Source organism: Symphalangus syndactylus, chromosome 4 (genome assembly GCF_028878055.3).
Source record: "Symphalangus syndactylus isolate Jambi chromosome 4, NHGRI_mSymSyn1-v2.1_pri, whole genome shotgun sequence".
NCBI classification, from domain to species: Eukaryota; Metazoa; Chordata; class Mammalia; order Primates; family Hylobatidae; genus Symphalangus; species Symphalangus syndactylus.
Genome location: NC_072426.2, coordinates 82121013 through 82144803, shown reverse-complemented (window position 1 = coordinate 82144803; position 23791 = coordinate 82121013). Strand labels below are relative to the sequence as shown.

General features: G+C 34.2%; 1 long non-coding RNA gene and 1 pseudogene across 1 annotated transcript in view; both read left to right on the top strand.

The window, feature by feature from the left end:
* Positions 1-20543, top strand: part of LOC134736374 (uncharacterized) — a 71942-nt gene extending 51399 nt beyond the window's left edge. The window contains exon 7 of the long non-coding RNA XR_010120350.1: positions 20534-20543. This is a non-coding gene — a long non-coding RNA (uncharacterized lncRNA). The remainder of the gene's footprint in view (positions 1-20533) is intronic.
* LOC129480857 (transmembrane protein 161B-like) lies at positions 1666-9088 on the top strand (annotated as a pseudogene).
* Positions 20544-23791: the final 3248 nt, after the last annotated feature.

The following is a 23791-nucleotide window of genomic DNA, read 5'->3' as shown; positions in this document are numbered from 1 at the left end:
CATATGCAAGTCAATAAATGTGATACGTCTTATGAACAGAATTTTTTTAAAGGTATGATTATCTCAAAAATGCAGAAAAAGCATTTGATAAAATCCAGAATTATGATAAATTTCCTCAACAAAATAGGCATAGAAGGCACTTACCTCAAACAAATAAAAGCCATTTATGACAAATCCACCGCCAACATCATACTAAATAAGAAAATTTGAAAGCATTCCCCCTGAGAACTGAAACAAGACAAGGATGCCGACTTTTATCACTTATATTCAGCATAGTAGTGGAAGTCCTGGCCAGAGCAACCAAACAAGAGAAATACATAAAGGGCATCCAACCCAGAAAAGAGGAAGTCAAACTTTTTCTGTTCACTGGTAGTATGATTGCATACCTAAAAAACTCAAAAGGCTCATCTAAAAAGCTTCCAGATTTTATAAACAAATTTAGTAAAGTCTTAGGATACAAAATCAATGTACACAAATTAGTATCACTGCTATACACCAAAAACAATGAAGCTGAGAATCAAATTAAGAACTGAATCTGTCTTACAATAGCTGCAAAAATAAATAAATACTTAGAAATATATTTAACAAATAAATGAAAGAGCTCTACAAGAAAAAATTATAAAACACTGCTGAAAGAAATCATGGATGACACAAACAAATGGAAACATATTTCATGCTCATAGATTGTGACATGGCTAAGTTTTTGTCCTTACACTGACCTCATTTTTAATTATAATTCCCATAATCCCCATTTTATCAAGAAAGAGACCAGATGGAGGTAATTGGATCATGGGGGTGGTTTCTCCCATGCTGCTTTTGTGATAGTAAATTCTCATGAATCTGATGGTTTTATAAGAGTTTGATAGTTCCTCCTGTGTTCATTCTCCCTCCTGCTGCCAAGTGAAGAAGGTGCCCTGCTTGCTTCCCCTTTACCTTCCACCATAATTGTAAGTTTCCTGAGTCCTCCCAAGCCCTGTGGAACTGTGAGTCAACTAAACCTCTTTCCATTATATTTTATTGTCTATATATAAAATACAATGTTATATAATAAAGAATATATATTTATATAATATATAGTATATATAATTATATATTATAGTATATATAATATATTATATTATATATTATATATAGTATATATATGATATATATACTATATATATAGTATATATGATATATATACTATATATATAGTATATATGATATATATACTATATATATAGTATATATGATATATATACTATATATATAGTATATATAGTATATATAATATACATATTATATATACTATATATAGTATATATAATATGTATATTATATATACTATATATAGTATATTATATATATTATATATACTATAATATAGTATATATATTATATATGTATAATATATATATTATATATATAATATATAATACTATAATATATATTATAGTATATATAATATACTATATATATTATATATACTATAATATGTAATAATATATACTATATATTATATAAATATATATTATATATACTATATATTAATATATAAATATATATAAATATATATAATATATAAATATGTATAAATATTTATAATTAATATATAAATATATATTATATAAATATATATAATGTATAAATATATATATATAAATGTATATATATATACATTTCCAGTGTTGGGCACTTCTTTACAGCAGTATGAAAATAGACTAATACAGATATAAAAAAAAATTGTGAGAATGACCATACTGCTCAATCTGTAGATTCAATGTAATTTTTATCAAAATACCATCATTATTCTTCACAGAGCTGGAAAGAAAAACTATTCTAAATTTCATTTGGAACCCATAAAGAGCCTTCAGAGCCAAAGCCATACTAAGCAAAAACAAAAAATCTGGAGTCATCACATTACCTGACTTCAAATTATAGTGCAAGGCTGTAGTTACCAAAGCAGCATGGTACTGGTATAAAAATAGACATGCAGACCAACAGTACAGAATAGACAGCTCCTGAAATAAAGCCAAATACAGCCAACTGATCTTTGACAAAGCATACAAGAACATAAAAGGACACCGTATTCATCAAATGGTGCTTGGATAATGGTCAAGCCACATATAGAAGAATGAAACTAAATCTTCAGTTCTCACCTTATACAAAAATCAACTTCTGATGGATCAAAGTCTGAAATCTGAGACCAGAAACCATATAAATTCTAGAAGATAACATCAGAAAACCTCTTCCAGACATTGGCTTAGAAAAAGAATTTGTGGCTTAGATCTCATAAGCAAATAAAACAAAAATAAATCAATAAATGGGACCTAATCAAACTAAAAAGCTTATGCACAGCAAATAATAATAATAATAATCAGCAGAGTAAACAGACAACCCACAGAGACAAAATATTTGCATGCCAACTATGCATATCAGAAAGGATTAATACCCAATAACTACAAGCAACTCAGGCACGTTGGTCAGAAAAAAAACAAATAATCCCATTAAATGTAGGCAAAGGACATGAATAGACAATTTTTTAAAGAAGGTATACTAACAGCCAACAAACATGAAAAAATGCTGAACATCACTAATTATCACAGAAATGCAAATTAGAACCACAGTGAGATACGTACACCTTACTCCTGCATGAATGGCTATAATTAAAAAGTAAAAAAAAAAAAAAAGATATTGGCATGGATGTGATAAAAATGGAATACTTTTACACTACTGGTGAGAATGTAAGTTAGTACAACCACTGTGGAAAGCAGTATGGGTATTCCTTAAAGAACTAAAAGTACAACTACCATTCAATTTAGCAATCATGCCTCTGGGTATCTACCACCCCACCCCCCAAAAAATAAGTCATTATATGAAAAAGGCATATGAACATGTATGTTTATAGCAGCACAATTCACAATTACAAAGATATAGAATTAACCTAAGTGCCCATCATCCATGGAACCGATAAAGAAAATGTGATATATATGCACCATGAAATATGACTCCCTCATAAAAAAGGAGCAAAATAATGTCCTTTGCAGCAACTTAAATGGAGTTAGAGGAAATTATTCTAAGTGAAGAAACTCAGGAATAAAAAAACAAATATTGTATATTTTCACTTATAAGGGGAAGCTAAGCTATGAGAATGCAAATGCGTAAGAATAACATAAGGGACTTATTCTAGTATCTAGAATCTACGAGGAACTCAAATCAGCAAGAAAAAGTGAATAATTCTATGGGAAAGTATGCAAAGTTCATGAATAGACAATTATCAAAAGAAGATACACAGTCAAAAACATATGAACAATGCTAAACATCACTAATTTTAACTCCAGTGAAGACTGGGAGGGGGTGATGAATAAAAAACATACTGGGTACAGTGTATACTGCTCAGGTGATGAGTGCACAAAAATCTAATAAATCATCACTAAAAAACTTATCCATGGCCCAAAAACCACCTGTACCTCAAAAATCAATGAAATAAAAATTAAAATATTTAAATAAATAAATATAAAAGGAATGAAAATATACCAATATATCAACAATATTTGTGGATGATTTTCCATGTATTTCAAATGTTTAATAATGAGTATTTGTTATTTTATAGATCATATCCAAAGAAGCAATACATAATGAGTAAAAATTTTCATCTTCATGTAGATATAGAGCTACATAAAAAATAGTTAATGCTAGCCTAAAGGAGATTTAGAAACGCCTGTATTCTACTGAGATGACTGAGTCTCAAGAAACTTCAGTTTTCTTTTGCTCTTTCTTAGTAATGAATGCCTTCATCATATGGAAATGTATTCCACAGTCTAGAAAGAAAAAGCCAATGACAAAGAAGGTTGGAATCTTGTGTTTATTCACTAGTTGCCACAGGGAATGGGGCATTAAAGCAAATTAACAATATGAAAATGTTTGTTATGGGATATTTTAGTCTATTTATTTTAAAGTTGCTTAGATTTAAACTTTGTATTTTTTGTTTTTCTTTTATTGACACATAATGTTTTACATATGTATGGGATACATGTGAGTTTTTGTTACATGCATAGAATGTGTAATGATCAAGTCAAGGTATATAGGATATCATTTTGAATATATATCATTTCTATGTGATGAGAACATTTCAATACTTTTAGCTACTTTGTAATATAAAATATATTGTTAACACAAGTCACACTAGCCTTCCACTGGACATTAAAACTTACTTTTTCTATGTGTGTATTTTTCCCATTTTCCAGCCTCTCTTTATTTTCCTCTCCCACCCTTCCACGCTTCCCAGCTTCTGGTATCTATCAGTCTATTGTCTATTTCCACGAGATCAAGTTTTTAGCTCTCATGTATGAGTGGAGGACATGTGGTATTTGAATTCCTGTGCCTGGCTTATTTCTCTCAATGTAGTCACCTCCAGTTGCAAATGACTTAATTTTATTCTTTGTTACAGCTGAATAGTATTCCATTGTGTGTGTGAGTGTGTACTACATTTTCTGTATCCATTGGCTCATTGAAGAAACACTGGTTGATTTTGTGTCTTTGCTGTTGTGAATAATGCTGTGATACACGTGTGAGTGTGTGTATCCTTTTGATATACTGATTTAGTTTCCTTTGAGTAAATACCCAATAGTGGGTTCCTGAATCATCTGGAAATCCTATTTTTACTTTTTGGAGAAATATCTATACTGTTTTCTATACTGGTTGTACTAATTTACATTCCCACCAACAGCATATAAACATTAACTTTTATCACATTCTCAACAGTGTCTATTATTTTTTGTCTTTTTAATCATAGCCATTCTAACTGAGGTAAGATGATGCCTCATTGTGCTTTTGATTTGCATTTCCCAGAGGATGTTAAGCATTTTTTCATGGACCTGTTTTTCATTACTGTGTCATCATTTGAGAAACACCCATTCATGTCCTTTGACCACTTTTTAATGAGTTTTGTTTTATTCTTGAGTTGCCTGAGTTTCTTATATATTCTAAATATTTGTCAGTTGAATACTTTTCAATATGTTCTATGCAACAGTTTGTCTCTCTGGTGTTTTGATTATTTCTTTTGCTGCGCAGAAGCTTTTTCGTTTATTATAGTTTCATTTTGTCTTTTGCATTTAGTTGGCTCTGTTTTTGAGGTCTGAACCAAAAAATATTTGCCTAGACCAATGTTCTGATTTTTTAAATGTTTTCTTCTTGTAGTTTTATAATTTTAGATCTTATGTTTAAGTCATTAATCCATCTTGGGTTGGTTTTTGTGTATGGTAAGAGATACAGTTTCAATCTTTTGCATATGGATATTCAATTTTCCTAGCACCATTTATTGAAGAGGGTATTCTTTCCCCAGTGTACATTCTAGCTGCCTTTGTTGAAAATCAATAGGCTATACAAACATAAGTGTATTGCTGGTTTCTCTATTTTGTTCCATTGATTTTGCTCAGGATTAATTTGGCTATTGTAGTTCCTTTTAGGTTTCATACAAATGATAGACTTCTGTTTTTTTTTTATTTCTATAAAAATGATGTTATTTTGATAGCAATTGCATTGACTCTAGATTTCTTTGGACAATGTAGTCATTTTAATGATAATGATTCTTTCTATCCATGAGCATGAGATTTCTTTTTTTTTTTTTTTTTTTTTGAGATGGAGTCTTGCTGTCGCCCAGGCTGGAGTGCAGTGGCGAGATCTGGGCTCACTGCAGGCTCTGCCCCCTGGGGTTCCCGCCAGCAGGAGATTGCTTTAAATCTGTTTGTGTCCTCTTCAGTTTCTTTCATCAGTGTTCTGTAGTTATCTTTGTAAACATTTTTCATGTCTTGGTTAAATTTACTCCTGGGTAATCTATATAGCTATTGTAAACAGGATTGTCTTCTTGCTTCATTTTTTGACTATTTTATTATCAATGTATTGAAACACTACTCATTTTTGTATGTTGATTTCATATTGTCCGAATTTACTAAATTTATTTAGGAGTTCTTTTCTTTTTTTCTTTTCTTTTCTTACTTTTTTTTTTTTTTTTTTTTTAGATGGAGTCTTGCTCTTTTGCCCAGGCTGGAGTGCAATGGCATGATCTCAGCTCACTGCAATCTCTGCCCTCTGGGTTCAAGCGATTCTCCTGCCTCAGCCTCTAGACTAGCTGGGACTACAGACATGTGCCACCATGGGCTAATTTTTTCACTTTTAGTAGACACAGGGTCTCATCACGTTGGCCAGGCTATTCTCGAACTCCTGGCCTCAGGAGATCCACCCGCCTTGGCCTCCCAAAGTGCTGGGAATACAGGCATGAGGCACAGTGCCTGGCCTTGTTTGTGAGTTCTTAATAGTCTTTTGTTAGAGTCTTTTTTAGGTCTTTCTATATACAAAATTATGTCATCTGCAAAGTAGACAATTTGACTTCTTTTTGCAAGTCAATTTGGATGTCTCTTATTTTTTTCTCTGGTCAGATTACTGATTAAGACTTTCATGTTCAATAAGATTTGTGAAAGGGAACATTCTTTTTTTGTTTTGTGTCTTAGAGAAAAAGCTTTCAGCTTTTGTCTGTTCAGTGTATTGTTAGCTTTGGGTTTGTCACATATGACCTTTATAATTTTGCAGAATGATCTTTCTATGTCTAGTTTGTTGAGAGTTTTTAATATGAACAGAAGTTAAATTGTATCAATTACTTTTCCTACATCTATTAACCTAGTTATATGGGTTTTGTCCTTCATTCTACTGAGGCAATGTATTCAGTATATTGATATGTGTATGCGACCACCATCCTTGCATTTTAGTATAAATTTCACTTGATCCTGGTGCATTACCTTTTGACATGCTGTTGCATTTGGTTTGCTAGTATTTTATTAAAGATTGTTGCATCTATGTTTATTACAGATACTGGCCTGTAGTTTTGTGTTGTTAGTGGTGGATCCTTGTCTTGTTTGGTATTGTGGCCTCACAAAATAAGTTTGGAAGCATTCCCTTCTCTTATGTGTCTTTGAAATAGTTTGAGGAGGATTGATGTTCATTCTTTTTTTATACATTTGGAATAATTCAGCAGTTAATCAACCTGATCTTGTCTCTGTTTTTTGTTGGGAGACATTTTATTACTGACTCAATCTCATTATTCATTGATCAGTTCAGTTTTTCTACTTCTGATTCGGTCTGGATAGGTTGTGTGTTTATAGAAATTCAATCATTTCCTCTATGTTTTCCTGTTTGTTAGCATTTATAATATTCTCTGATTATCTTTGATATTTCTGTGATATCAATTGTAATGTCTGTTCTTTTCTTTTGCTGATTTGTTTCTTATCTCTTTTCTTGGTTAGTCAAGCTAGCAGTTTATCAATATTGGTTATATTTTTGAATAACATACTTATCACTTCATTGACCTTTGTATTTCTTTCCTTAGTTTCTCTTTAGTTTTTCTGCAATCTTTCTTTAATCCTGCAAATTTTGGATTTGCTGTGTTCTTGCTTTTTCACTTCCTTGAGGTGCATTGTTAGATTGTTTATATGAAATCTTTCTGCTTTCTGGTGTAGATGTTTATTGCTATAGCCTACCTGTTCTTAATGCTTTTGCTATATAGTATAGATTTTGATATGTCATGTTTTCGTTTTTATTTCTTTCAGTAGTTCAAAAAAACGTCCATCTTGAAAACCAAACACCACATGTTCTCACTCATAGGGTGTGATAGGTATACAGCTGTTGTTACCATGATGATGGCCAGTGTCATGCAGAAGATTATACCTCGTTATTCTCTTGCTCAATAGCTACTCTGTAATGGCAGTTTGAGGTGGTATCAACATTCTACAGTAGAAGAATCAAGAATTCTTGCAGGGAATCAGCAAAAACAGAAAAGCAAAAAAGATAGGAAATATAATGGTCATATTGAAATTAAGCCATTAACCATTCCAAAGGATATTGACCTTCGTCTAGAAACAAAGTCAGTTATAGAAGTGGATATTTTAGCATTGCATTACTTGGCAGAATACCAGTGACTGGTGGATTTCACAGTGGCTGCTACAGTTGTGTATCTAGTAACTGAAGTCGACTACAAGTTTATGAAGCCTACACAGGAAGTGATTATCAGCTTAGTCTGGTGCCTGCTTGTTTTGTCTTTTGCAATCAAAGTTCTATTTTCATTAACTACACACTATTTTAAAGTAGAAGATGGTGGTGAAAGATCTGTTTGTGTCACCTTTGGATTTTTTTTCTTTGTCAAAGCAATGGCAGTGTTGATTGTAACAGAAAATTATCTGGAATTTGGACTTGAAACAGGGTTTACAAATATTTCAGACAGTGCGATGCAGTTTCTTGAAAAGCAGGGTTTAGAATCTCAGAGTCCTGTTTCAAAACTTACTTTCAAATTTCTCCTGGCTATTTTCTGTTCACTCATTGGGGCTTTTTGGACATTTCCTGGATTACGGCTGGCTCAAATGCATCTGGATGCCCTGAATTTGGCAACAGAAAAAATTACACAAACATTACTTCATATCAGCTTCTTGGCACATTTATTTATGGTTCTGCTCTGGGTAAAACCAGTCACCAAAGACTACATTATGAACCTAACCTTGGGTGAAGAAAGCATCACTTTAATGACAGAAGCCACATTTGATACTCTGCGACTCTGGTTAATAATCCTGCTGTGTGCTTTGTGGTTGGCCATGATGCATAGTTACCTGCAAGCTTATTTATATTTAGCCCAAAAATGTGTGGATCAGATGATGAAAGAAGCAGGGTGAATAAGTACAGTTGAGCTACAGAAAATGGTGGCTTGAGTCTTTTATTATCTTTGTGTTATTGCACTGCAGTATGTGGTGCCTCTGGTAATGCTGTTTCACACAACTGTGCTTTTGAAAACACTAGGTAATCATTCCTGGAATATTTATCCAGAATCTATCTCTACTTTACCAGTGGATAATAGTCTACTCTACAATTCTGTTTACTCTGAATTACCATCAGCTGAAGAGAAGATGGTTACTGTTACACAAATAACAGTGGCACTGAGCAGCTTAAAAATATTTTTACTCTTCTTTTTTCAGGACTTCTGTCGTTTCTGACCTGGTGGATTGCTGCTTGCCTCTTTTCTACAAGACTTTTTGGGCTTTTTTATCACCATTATCTGACTGTGGCATGAATCTCAGTTAACAAAAAAGCATATCAAAATCACACTTTAAATTCAAATATTTGTGCCCTTTAAAGGCTGATGAAAACCAGAAGAAAGCAAATACAATGGAAAAAAAATCAGAATATCTTGTATTAAATGTTCCTCTGTATTCTCAGGGTGAATTAATGTTAAAATTACAAAATAGATTGTTAACTGTTACACTGTGGCATTGGAATTTTAATTGTTTATATTTATTGGTATGAGGGCTATCTACAAGGTTAATATTTCTGATTACCTTGGCTTACAGAAACCTCCAGCAGTCTTTGAAACATCTCACATGACTCTAGTTATTGATTGCTTTTAATGGTATTATGGTACTGCTGGTAGTCATAGTGGCTGCCTATAGAACAATCTTCAAACTGAGCCGTGTTTTAGGGGAGAGAAAGGGGCTAAAGTCTCTTCTGTTGGTAATATATTAGTTACTCTTGAAACGATAAAATCCAACAGAAAGGAAGAGATAGCTACTGTATATTATAGTAAAGAAAGCTGCATAGTTATTTTAAATTTAGTGGAGATGAATATGGTTATCTACAACTACTGCTGCTTGAGAATAGCAAGAGTATTGTTTTAAAACATATTCTACCCAACTTGAGAGTTCTTTTAAAATGATTGGCCATATGAACATTTATAATCTTGCCATTAGGCTTAGACCTGCCATATTTTTTTTATTCTATGATCCTAAGTAGTTCCTTTTAACAGTCTAAAAATATTTATCAATACTGATCAGACTTTAAAGAAATTACTTTGTAAACTTGGTGACTACCTGTATGTATTGTATATCTATTACATATTAAATATATAATATATTGAGATTATAAAAGATGGAAATATTGATTCCTTATAACATTTTAAGTTGCAGAATGTATGTTAAAAAGTGATTTGAATGAAATGTATTTGTATCTAGAAATTTTACTTCTTTTTGCAATGAGATTAAAATACATTTTGAAAGTTCAAAAAAAAAAGTCCATCTTAACTATTAATTGACCCAATGGTCATTTGGGATTATGTTATTTAATTTTCATGTACTCATATAGTTTCCAAAGATCCTCTTGGTGTAGATTTTTACTTGTATTTTATGGTGGTTTGACTTATTTGCAATATATAGATATTTTAATTTGTTCTCATTTATAGCCTATTGTGTTTTATTTGTTTTATTTATTTATTTATTTTTTGAGATGGAGTCTTGCACTGTTGCCCAGGCTGGAGTGCAGTGGCGCAATCTTGGCTCACTGCAAGCTCCGCCTTCTGGGTTCACCCCGTTCTCCTGCCTCAGCCTTCTGAGTAGCTGGGACTACAGGCACCCCCCACCACGCCCCGCTAATTTTTTGTACTTTTAGTAGAGATGGGGTTTCACTGTGTTAGCCAGGATTGTCTCGATTTACTGACCTCATGATCTGCCCGCCTCGGCCTCCCAAAGTGCTTGGATTACAGGCGTGAGCCACCACGCTGGGGCAGCCTATTGTTTTTTAAATGTTGACATTTGTAGTCTGTTATGGAGAATGTACCAATAGAAAGAACGTTTATTCTGCCCTTGTTGGATAAATGTTTGTAAATATCTATTGAAATCATTTGGCCTAAATTCCAGTTTAAATCCAGTGTTTGTTTTTTGATTTACTGTTTTAATAATCTTTTTCATGCCGAGGTGGGGGTATTGAAGTCTCCCACAGTTATTGTATTGCAGTCTATTCCTCTTTTTAGATGTGGTAATATTTGCTTTATGAATCTGGGTATTCCAGTGTTTGCTGAATATATATATTCAGAATTGTTATATTCTGTTGCTGGATTGATCACTTTATTATTATTTAATTAGTTTATTTTCTTTTTCTAACTTAAATTCTGGTTTGTGTGATGTACATATAGCTACTTCTGCTTACTTTTGGTTTCTTGTTGCATGAAATATCTTTTTTTCATGCTTTTACTTTCTCATCTATATTTGTCTTAATAGGTGAGGTGCATTTCTTGTAGGCAGCATATAGTCAGACCATGTTTTCTAAATTCATTCACACAGTCTATTATTGTAAGTGAATAATATAATGCATTTACATTCAAGGTTGTCTTTGATATCTAACGTAGTGTTTCTGTTATATTCTTAACTGTTTCATATATTCTTTGTTCCTTACTATTTCTCTGACTTTGTCATTGTTCTTTGTTAGTTTTTTTGTAGTGGTACCATGAGTCCTTGCTATTCCTTATTTGTGTATTTGCTTTACCAATGGGTTTTTTACTTTTATTTGTTTTCATGAAGGTTATCCTTTTGCTTCCAATTTTAAAATTCATTTTATAAATAATTTTCATCTTAATTTCTTTGTTGACTTCATGGTCATTCATGTTATTTAAATTTCATTTATTTGTATAGTTTCCAGAGTTTCTCTTGGTATTGATTTCTAGTTTTACTCCACTGTGGTCTCAGAAGATACTTAATCTGATTTCAGTATTTTAAAATTTGTTGAGACTTATTTGTGGCCTAAAATATGGTCTATCTTGGACAATAATCCATGTGCTGATGAGAAGAATGTATATTCTGCAGTTGTTCGGTAGAATGTTCTGTAAATGTCTGTTAAGTCATTTGGTCTAAAGTCCAATTTTAGTCCACATTTATTTATTTATTTTCTGTCTAGATAATTTGTCTAATGCTCTGAATGGTGTGTTGAATTTCCCAAGTATTATTGTATTGCTCCCTGTCTCTCTGTTTATGACTAAATATTGGTTTTATAAATGTGGGTGATCCAGCATTTTGTAAATATATATTTGTAATAGGTATAGGTTCTTAATGAATTGACCCCTTTATTATTATATAATAACCCTTTTGCAATTCCTTAACTGTTTTGACTTAAGGTCTGATTTATCTGATATAAGTGTAGCTTCTTTTTGCTTTCAGTTTTCATTTGCATGGAATATCTTTGTCCACTCCTTTACAGGTAACATGAGTTTCTTGTAAGCAGCATATAGCTCAAAAATGTTTCTAAATGTATTCAGCCAGTCTATATATTTTTTAATGAATATTTAATCCATTTACAATCAAGGATTGTAATTGATATCTAAGGTTTTGTTCTTGTCATGTTATTATTTTCTAGTTAATTTATAAATTCTTTGAATTTTTCCTTTTCTTTGACTGTTGTTGTTTGGTGGAGTTTCTGTAGTAGAGTCCTGTGATTCATTTCTCTTCCTCCTTCGTGTGATTGCTTTACCAGTGAGTTTTATACTTTCATGTGTTTTCCTGGTTGTAAATGTTGTCTTTTTACTTCCATGTTTAGGAATCAGTTGAGCATTTCTTGTAGGGCCAGTCTAGTGGTGACAAATTTCTTCAGGATTTGCTTGCCTGGAAAAGATTCATTTATACTTTATGAAGTTTAGCCTTGCTGAATATAGAATTCTTAGCTGACATTTTTTCTTTCAGCATTTTGAAAACGCCATCCCACTGTTTTCTGGCCTTCATGATTTCTGCTGAGAAACCCACTGTTAGTCTGATGGGGTCTCCTTCATAGGTGAGTAGATGCACTTCTCTTTCTGATTTTAGAATCTTTGCATTTACATTGATTTGAGACAGTCAGATTTTAATGTGCTGTGGTGAATTCCTTTTTCACTGCATTTGTTAGGGATCACTGAGCCTTCCATATCTGAATGTCTAAATCTCTTGCTGAATGTGGAAAGATTTTATCTATTATTTCATTAAATAGGTTCTCTAGGCCTTTTGAATTCTCATAACCCTTGAGAATACAATTCATAATTTGGTTTATCCTATGTAGTCCCAAATGACTCAAAGAGTTTCACTTATTTTAAAAATTCATTTTGCAAAATTTTGTCTTAATTATTTTAAAAGACCTATCTTCAAGTCATAGAGTTTTTTCTTTTCCTTGGTATAGCCTATTTTTTAATATTTTAAATGTGTTTTGTATTTCCTCCAATTTTTTTTTCCTTCAGAATTTCTGGGTTTTCTTTTTTTTTTTTTTCTTTTTTAAGATACCTATTTCCTTTCTCATTTGTACCTTGAATTGATTTTCTGACTTTCTTTTATTGGTTTTCAGATTTCCCTTGCATCTCACTGAGCTTCTTTAAACTTAATGTTTTGTATTTTTTAGGGGATGATGAATATATTTATTATCATGATAGTGGTGATGGTTTCATGGGTATACATGTGTCAAAACTTAACCAAATTTTACACTATAAAGAGGTGCAATTTATTGTATGGCAATTATACATCAATCAAAATGTTAAAATAGAGCCACAAACCCCTTTCTATTTCTCTCAATACGAGATGGATTATAATTCTCTTCCTCCTGAGTGTGGGTTGGCCTTAGTGTATCATTTGACCATTAGAATATAGCAGATACTGGGACTTCTGAATGTAGGGCATAAGAGGCCTTGCATCTTTGGTACAGCTGTCTGGGAACACTCTCTGAAAGCCCTGAGCCGCCGCATAAGAAATCTGGCTACCTTAGACTGTGATGCTAGAGAGGCCATGTGTAGATACTCCAGCTGAAGCTCCCAGCTGAGCCTAACCTTCTCCATCAAAGTGCCAGACATGTGAGTGACCAACCCAGCCCACCCCAGATACCATATGAATACCATAGGGTAACCTTTGTTACTATCATGTGGAAAAAATATATATTACCCCAGTTGAGCCCTATGTGAGTTTCTGACCTCTGGAATTGTGAGATATATTATAACGAAATACCTGTTGTTTAAAGCCATTAGAAAGTTTTGGGGAAATTTATTATGCAGCAGTAGATAACAAGAAATGAATTTGGCACATGGAAGTCAGAAGTGCTTTTTTAACAAAAATATGTGGCATTGAATTGGTACTGGGTAAGGGGCAGAAGCTGGAAGAGCCATGAAGAGACTGATAGTGAAAAGCTGAAGGACAATGAGGAAAATGTTATTAGAGCTGGAGAAGATATGACACATTATGTGGTGGTAAGAAGTTTTGTGAACCTGTTGACTTTAAATAATTTTTTTGAATTTTTCTCTGATATTTTGAGGACTTATTTTTGGTTAAGATCTTTTCTTGCTGGACACAGTGGCTCACGCCTGTAATCCCAGCACTTTGGGAGGCTGAGGTGGGTGGATCACGAGGTCAGGAGATCAAAACCATCCTGGCTAACACAATGAAACCCCGCCTCTACTAAAAAAATACAAAGAAAATTAGCTGGGCATGGTGGCGGGCACCTGTAGTCCCAGCTACCCAGGAGGCTGAGGCAGGAGAATGGCGTGAACCCGGGAGGTGGAGCTTGCAGTGAGCCAAAATCAATCACACCACTTCACTCCAGCCTGGGAGACAGAGAGAGACTCCGTCTCAAAAAAAAAAAAAAAAAAAAAAAAATCTTTTGTTAAGGAAATATTCCTTAGGGAAGGGACATTACTTTACGGATGTCATATTTCCTTGCTTTCTTATGTTTCTTGGGTCTGTACATTGATTTCTGTGCATCTGATGTAAAAGTCACTTTTTGTTTTTGAATTTACTTACTTTGAAGGTGAGGATTTTTTTCCTGAAGATGTGACTATAATGTTGGTTGGGTAGGGTTTGTTGGCTTTGCATTCAATCGTGAAGTCTCTGTGTGATTTCTTTGGCCATAAATATCATTAGTGCTACCTGTGATTTCCTCAGTGCATTACAGTGTGGTTATTGCTAGGGGCTACAGTGAAGTTGTGATGGCTACGCTGAAGTGCTGTATAGGCCCATCTCTAGGTTTCAGTGGTAGTGTTGGTGAACTAAGCTTATCTATCCTTTTGACCTAGAGTGACATATGTTGGCACCTGTGTTGGTGACTCCAGGCAGGCCACCAGCAGGGTAGCTTACTCAGATGCCAGTTGTAATTGTAGCATACCGGGAGGGCAAATGGACTCTCAAACTTCTGGACAGCCATGGTGGCATGGGCAATGTAGGTAGCAGAAGTGGTGAAATGCTCTTCCAAGTCTCAAGTGCTCTTCTGAGTCCCAATTGTGTTGGCAATGGTTGCAATGGGCTGTGTATGCCAGTGTCTAGGCCAGTTGTTGGCACTTGCAGGTAAAAGCCAGCTGTGATGGAAGCAGTATGTTGTTTATGCCCAACTTCAGTGCCCCCAAAAGACACACTTTGTTGTCCCAGGTGGTGGATTAGATTGGGGAACCTCCCCAGGACCCTGGATCCTGCACTTTGTCCTAAGGAAGGGGTGATACTGGATGGAGCTGAATTACACTCAGGTTCCCCCAGTGGTAAGTGCCTGCACAGATGTATTTGGTAGGAGTTAGGCAATCCTCAGGGGGCTGGTGAAATGCTTGGGTGAGGGGCAACTGTCACTGCTCTGAGGTCCTGCCACAGGGACGGGGGAGGTTGTCTCAGCATCCACAACTTTGACTGGTGGTTGAGTAAATTTATCCCTTTCATGCCTAGCCCCACTGGGGCTTGCTCCCTCCTCCCACCTGTCACAGACAACCTGGCTATTCTGTCAGACCTGAGAAATTTATGCTGTTCTTTAGTTCAATCCTGGTTCATAGGAACTCCTCCACAGCTCAAGACCAAGCCACTGTGACAGCTGTCACCCTGCTCAAGTCCTTGGGATAATGCCCTCTTTCAGTGCTGCTGGCTACAGTCCATGTCATGCTTGCTTCTCAGTCTTGGTTGTGTTAGCCCACTCCCTGCTCATGCCCCAGTTCCATGAGCAGCAGCTTGAGTTTCCTTAATGACTAGGAATGGCAACAACCCTGATACCTAGGACCATGAACAGTTTGATAAGAGCTAAGATTAAAAATGGCATCTTGCTAAAGCTTCTTAGGCTACAGGAAGTGTGTGGAACCAAGGGCATGTTCCCTCCCTTGAGTGGTTTCTTCTCTCAGTCACCTGACTGCTCCCTTTGCTAGATTCAGGGATTGGGAGGGTCAAAGTGCTCTCCCATGATCTAGATTTTATGATTCCCCAGTGAGAAAATGGACCAGAGAAAAGCTGTTGCTTACTTTATCCTGTCTTATAGAGTCACTCCTTATTTCCAGCCAGTCTTGGCTACACAGGCTGCCTGTTTTTCTTTTCCTTTCTAGTTTTTGCCATTTCCTGTCACTTTTCTGTTGAACTCTTGTGTTCTCTCTTGGATAATGTACTGAATGTATGATTGTCTATATACTATTATGGTACTAAATGGATGCAGCTGGCTTGAAATGCTCCTAGTCAGCCATCTTAAAAAAATGTGTACAGATGTTGAATCATGCAACCTTGCTGAACTCATTTATTAGTTCTAGTGGGTTTTTCAAAATTCCTTAGAAATTTTTATTTGCGTGACACTGTAAAGTTTCCAATCCCCAGGTGGAGGCCATTGATTATTTTTGTTGCATGATAGCTTTCACTAAGACCTTCAGTATAATGTTGAATAGAAGTGGTAGAAACAGATATTCTTGTCTTGTTTCTGGTTTTGTTTTTTTTTTTTTTTTTTTTGAGACACATGTGCCACGTTGGTTTGCTACATCCATCAACTCGTCACTCACTTAGGTATTTCTCCTAACGCTATCCCTCCCCCAGCCCCCACCCCCCAACAGGCCCCAGTGTGTGATGTTTCCCTCCCCTGTGTCCATGTGTTCTCATTGTTCAACTCCCACTTATGAGTGAGAACATGTGGTGTTTTTCTCTCCTTGTGATATTTTGCTGAGAATGATGCTTTCCAGCTTCATTCATGTCCCTGCAAAGGACATGAAATCATCCTTTTTATGGCTGCATGGTATTCCATGGTGTATATGTGCCACATTTTCTTTATCCCGTCTATTATTGATGGACATTTGAGTTAGTTATCAATTCTAATCCATGATATCATGCTGTTTTCTTGTCCTGCCTCAGCACCAATAACCTGAAGAGCCTTTTTGAAGGAAGATTCTGATGACTCAGGGGAAGCATTTTTTAGTGTGTTATTGTTATTAGCAGAAAGAGGGCCATAAAATACATGGGACAAGCTGAATATATATTAGGCAAAAGAAGAAAATATTCAAATTCTTATGTTATTTTATCTAATTATTTTATCTCTTTTGGTGTGTGGCTTATAACGTGTGTATCGTATTAATAAAAGTATATAAACATGTAGTTTACAAATAGTTGCCAATATTATTAGTGCATATCCAAGTATTATATTACTGGAAGTATAATCCTCAAAATATAGAGACCATTAAGCTCTTGAGTCAATAGTATCCTGATGCTTTCCCTGGTTCCATCATTACAGCCGAGCAAAATTGTGCTGAGGGTGCAGACAGATGCTAAAGAACTATCAGTTATTAGTTCTGTCAGTAAGATAAATGTGTTTCTTTACTAACTTACACTCTTGGACAATGATAACAATTTTAACTATAAAATGTGTTTCTTATAAACTCATAGATATCAGGAGGTTGTACGGCAGTGTTCTACAGTATAGTCATAATTGATCTTGACATATAATTGGACCCATTTTTATCTCAAAAGAAGCTGATTAATTGTGGTAGTTTTTCATTTTTTTGTGATGTAAGGCTAAATTGTTTGAGTCACTGGATTAAATAGATTTTATAGCACAATGATGCCTACATCCTGGCAAATAACATTAGTAGCTGCAAAATTGTTCACTGAAATCATGCAAGGTGTTCTGATGTTGTGGATTTCCTGAGACAACTTGAGGAAAATTATATTTTAAATTGGAGACCAAAGTATTGTTCAAGGCATAAGAGGGGATTCCTGTATTAAGTGGGATCTCAAAAAAAAAATCACGATGTGATCATTTTGATGCAACTTTATGGTTTTTATAAAGTTATTGCAAGTAGTGTTTACTCTCTTTAAAAGTCAGTGATGGATATCAGAAATATGCTGATGTGCTGAAATGAATTAATCTCTTAGACGGAAACTAAACTGGGAAAGACCCAGGGCCATTTTTACGTGGTAGAGCTAAGAGGGTTTTGGTAAGCACAATAATGCCCTCCAAAGATGTTTATGTTCTACTTCTCTGATACTGGGAATATATTATATTTCATGGCAATGGGCATACAAAGTTATACATAGGATCAAGATTGCTAATCTTCTGATGAAAAATGGGGATATTATCATGAATTATAATGGTGAGTTCAGTGTAGTAACTAGGGTCCAGAAATGTGAAAGAGATATAGAGAATGTAAAGTGTCAAAATCATGGCATCTTAGAAAGACAATCAGATAATGTCTTTTTCAGCTTTGGTAATTTTCTCCATATTAGCTTAAAATTCCACCAAGTTCACATAAACTGTATACATAAAATTGGATAATTTTATGTTAACAGCATCAATATGAAGTGAGAGAATATAGAACAAAAATATAATGTCTAAAATGGGAGGCCCAGGTACAATTAGAATATAGATAGTGTACATTTTATAAGGTCATAATTGTGGATGGCTTAGTGAGACAAATATTAATACATGTATGTTTTACTAATAATATTTATTAAATTATTACATACACAATTTGGTGTGGAAAATAATGTAGAGACTGAATTATCAAGAAGTCTTAGGAGATAGTCTGGGTTTATCAAGGGTAAGAGGATAATGTAAAAATGAAGATGATTTATGAGGATATTGACTACTATATAATAAACACTGATGATATGAAGTCTTTCTTTTCCAGATATACAAAATAAGTTTTCTCTTTGCCATTTGGAAGAACCCACTTTCCACTTATGTTATCATTAAAAGATCCCTTTTATTTCCAAGCTGAGACTGGGGTCCACCAGCACTTTCTTGTTTTTTTTTGTTTTTTTTTTCTCCACGACTTCACATTCTTTCTGAATAAAAAGCCTAAGCCCCCATGACCTGATCACCTGTTACTTGGCCTTTATTCCCCTAGTGATGCTTCTCATAGTAATGGATTTGTTGTCTCTAGATGTATTTGAGTCACTGCATTTTTGGAATGACTTCAGATGTAAACTGTAATTCTACCTGAGCAGAGTGACAAGGGGCCTCTCCATCTGCACCTCCTGCCTCCTGAGTACTCTCCAGGCCATCACCATCAATCCTAGCACCTCCTGGTTGGCAAGAGTTAAACATAAATCCACAAATTACATTATCCATATTTTCTTCTTTTTTTGTTCCTCAATTTATTTTCCAGAAGTAACGCGATCATGTACACAGTAACTTATTTCAAGTGACACAGACCAGGCAACTGACAAGTAAATACAGACAAGTAAATATTGCTCATTTTCCTAGATAATCTCTATAATCAAGGGGACTGATTTTTATTCTGGAATTCTCCCCAAATGTTTTCTTTGTAGAAATTATGTTGCTCTCAATTGTGTGCATGGTGATACTCTTGTTTAACCATCAGAGGTGATCCCAGCACCTTCACAGCCCCAGCCTCTGCTGCAGTCCCTCCCCAGAGAAAAGGGCCGCCCATACCATTCTGCTGCTGGTGAGTTGCTTTGTGGTCATGGACTCAGTGGACATCATTATTTTATCTTCCTTAACCACGTGGTAGGTTTTTAACTCAGTTATCCTGGATATCCAAAGTCTTGTGGTCCATCTTTAGGCTTCCGTTTGTTCTTCGGTACAGATCAGTGTGTCCTTTGGTACAAATCAATTGATAAAGGAATAATCAATTCTGCAAAAAATAAATTCAGAGAGGCATCATTTTTTAATAAGATCATAACAGAAAAATAATCCTCTGAAAAAATAGATTTTTCCTTCAACAGTTAAATTATTGAAGGTAGCACAGGATTTTCATCTGACTTAAGTACCATGTGTAAAATTGTAATTTCATATCTAAATACTTTTGAATTTCATGCTACCAATAATTATTTGGTTTCTTTAGTTCAAAGTCTACCAGATTTTGATCTTCCCAAATCAAGTCTCTTACTCTTTAATTTTTAACTGTATACACAAAAAGCATTTCTTTCTTCTTGAAGTGTACTCTTAAGAAGCTCCTGTTTATAACCAAAAAACTTAGTGTTTTTTCTTTTGAAAGTATTTTAGTCTTTTTTTTGACTAAGGTATTTTAGCTAAGTATCTAATTCTTGCTTTAATGATATTTTACTCACCGTTATTAGTATTCATTTCTCTGTTTTTGGCTCTACAAGAGCTGTGGAATTTTTCTCTCATCTTTGCAAGTTATGTATTTTTCTCTTGCTGATTTTTAGTGTTTTCGTCATTTTTGTTGTTATACAGATTATGTTTTCTTTTATGTATTATTTATTTTTTTCTTTTGTGGACACAATTTCTGAACTCAAGGATTCATGTTTTCAATTGTAGAAACTTATAAATTACCAATTCTTTGACTATTGCTGTTCTCTCTCTTTTTTTTTTTTTTTTTGAGACAGAGTCTCGCTCTGTCACCCGGGCTGGAGTGCAGTGGCGCGATCTCGGCTCACTGCAAGCTCCGCCTTCCGGGTTCACGCCATTCTCCTGCCTCAGCCTCCCCAGTAGCTGGGACTACAGGTGCCCACCACTGCGCTCAGCTAATTTTTTGTATTTTTTTTAGTGGAGACGGGGTTTCACTGTGGTCTCGATCTCCTGACCTCATGATCCGCCTGCCTCGGCCTCCCAAAGTGTATTCTCTTTTTATTATTATTATTATTTTTGAGATGGAGTCTCGCTCTGTCACCCAGGCTGGAGTGCAGTGGCGCAATCTCCGCTTACTGCAAGCTCCCGCTCCCGGGTTCACGCCATTCTCCTGCCTCAGCCTCCTGAGTAGCTGGGACTACAGGCCCCTGCCACCACACCCGGCTATTTTTTTATATTTTTAATAGAGACGGGGTTTCACCATGTTCGCCAGGATGGTCTCTATCTTCTGACCGCGTGATCCGCGTGCCTCAGTCTCTCAAAGTGCTGGGATTACAGGCGTGAGCCACCGCGACCAGCCAACTATTGCTATTTATATTTAAATATATTTTAAAGAAACAGTTAGATTTGTTTTGTTTCTCATTCTTCTACTCTTCATGTATGTATAATTATATTTGTGTTTTCTATTACCTTTTCTCCTTTTACTCTATTGGACTATAATAATTGTGCTCACTAATTTCTGTTCACTAATCTCATTAGCTTAGAAATACTTTAATTTTTAACTTGTATATTGAGTATTAAATTGATTAGTTTTATTTGTAATTATCTGTCTTCCACTTGGCTGAATATAACTTCTTAAGCTTATACCTTCTTGTTCTTTCCATGTTATTTTTTTCTTTTTTTTTAATGTATTGAATTTCTTCTGACACTCATTCTAGTAACTTTTTTCTCTGTGTGCAACGTAAGTTATAATTTGGTTCTCAGATTTGAGATCTGCCATAAGTTTGAGGCTTTATTTTTTTTTTCCGTGTTCTTTATGGCAAGTCGGACAACCTGCATGGATTTGGCGTCATTGTAGTCACCCATATCTAAGAGCAGCACTTCCTTTTTAGCATGATGAGTTGTTTCTGGATTGTTTCTTTATTTTACTTATATACCTGGGAGATTCTCATATTTTCCCTTCAACTCTATTCAGCATTTTAAGAATTCTTATGACTGTCTGAGAATTTTAGCTTTCTGTATTAAATGTTTTTAATGAGCATTTTATTTTCTAAAAAAGCACAAATATCAATAGTGTACACATGTGGAAAACTATATATATATTCTCTTACAGACAACAGCATCTCGTAACAAAATGCTAGTTATTTAAAAGACAGCTCTCCTCCAATATACTATGAGGTAACAAAAATTTGTAGTGTGTAATTTTTTTAATACTAGAAAACTGATCTTACATTTTGCACAAATTTCTGAAATGATAGTACTTCATTGTTTTTCTATAGAAGTAACTTAATATTGGCAAAATTACTTATTTGAATTTAGGTTTTGGCTTTCATCATATGCTTCCTCATTAACATTTTCCTCAATCCATAAATGCAGTCTCAGTTTGAATCTTCCATTTAACCCAGAAGTTAATTTTTAAAACCTTAATAAAATTTGAATGTAGCTAGATATTATTTTTTGGTTACATAGTAGTCAATAATTTCTATTACTTACAATGATCAGAAAATATGATCTGAATTTCTGCTGTCATAAATTCAATAACGTATTTTAGGCCTAAACCTTTCCATTTCAAATCCTTGGGTCTGGTAATTGAAAATAATGGTTATCTTTTGTTTTCTGGCCAAAAATGCTGCCCATTTATTTCTATGCCTAATTAGTCAAACTTTCTAATAAATTTATTTAACATTAATTATGTTTATTTGCTTGTTGTATACTAAAACCATTAGTTTCTATAATTTAAATGTCACCTAATATGAGTGAAAATGTGTCAGAGGCTAGGGAAGAAGGTGGATGGAGAAAAGGAAGGTGTTGATCAAAAAGTACCCAAGTTTCAGTTACACAGGAGGCATAGGATTGATCTAGTGCAAAAAATGATGAGTATTATAAATAATAATGCACTGTATATTTTGAAATTGCTAAAAGTAGATTTAAAATTGATTTACATAATATTTTACATATTTATAAAGCACATGTGATATGTTGTTACGTGTATAGAATGTGTAATGATCAAGTCAGGGTATTTGTGGTATCCATCACTTGGAGCATTTATTGATTCTATATGTCAGGAACATTTCAAGTTATCTGTTCTAGCAAAGAAATATAAAATACATTATAGTTAACTATGGCCAAGCTACAGTGCAACTAAACACTAGATTTTATTCCTTTCCTACTGTGGGTTTGTATTCATTTACCACCCTCTTTTCATTCCCTTTCTCACCCACACACTGTGCCAGGCCTCAGGCATACACTATTCTACTCTCTGTCTCTGTAAGGATTATCATTTTAGCTTCCACATATGAGAGAATGCATGCAAAGTTTTTCTTTCCATGTCCGGCTTATTTCACTTAACATAATGACCTCTGCTTCCATCCATGTTATTTGTATTGCCCGATAGTGTTCATAAATATATACACACATATATACCACATTGCATTTGTCCAATTATTCATTGATGGAAACTGGTTAATGTTATATCGTTGCTATTGTGAATAATGCTGCAATAAGCACACAAGTGGGGATATAATTGGAAGAATTTTTTTGTTGATGTTCCACACAAATTTTAAGATTGTTTGGTCTATGTTAGCGTTAGTATTTTCACAGAGATTGCATTGAATCTGTAGCTTGCTTTGGGTAAATATGGTCATTTTGATGGTATTAATTTTTTCATTCCATGAAGATAAGATTTCTTTCCATTTGTTTGTGTCCTCTACATTTTCTTTCATCAAAGTTTTGTTGTATTTTTGTAGATGTATTTCACCTTACTGATCAAGTGTATTCCCTAAATATTTTATTTTTGTAGCTATTGTAGATGAAATTTCCTTCTTGATTTCTTTTTCACTTAATTCATTATTAGTGTATGGAAATGTTAGGGATTTTTGTCAGTTTTTTATCAAAAACTGTATTAAAATTAGAGTTTTTTGTTGAGTTTTTAAGTTTTTCTAGATATAAGATCATGACATCTACCAAAAAAAAAAAAAAAAAGACGATTTGACTTGACTCTGTTTTCATGAATGAATTTTATTTCTTTCTGTTGTGGGAAGTCAGGGACCCAGAACAGAGGGACTGGCTGAAGCCACAGCAGAACAACATAAATTGTGAAGATTTCATGGACATTTATTAGTTCCCCAAATTAATACTTTTATAATTTCTTACTCCTGTCTTTACTGTAGTCTCTGAACATAAATTGTGAAGATTTCATGGACATTTATCACTTCCCCAATCAATACTCTTATAATTT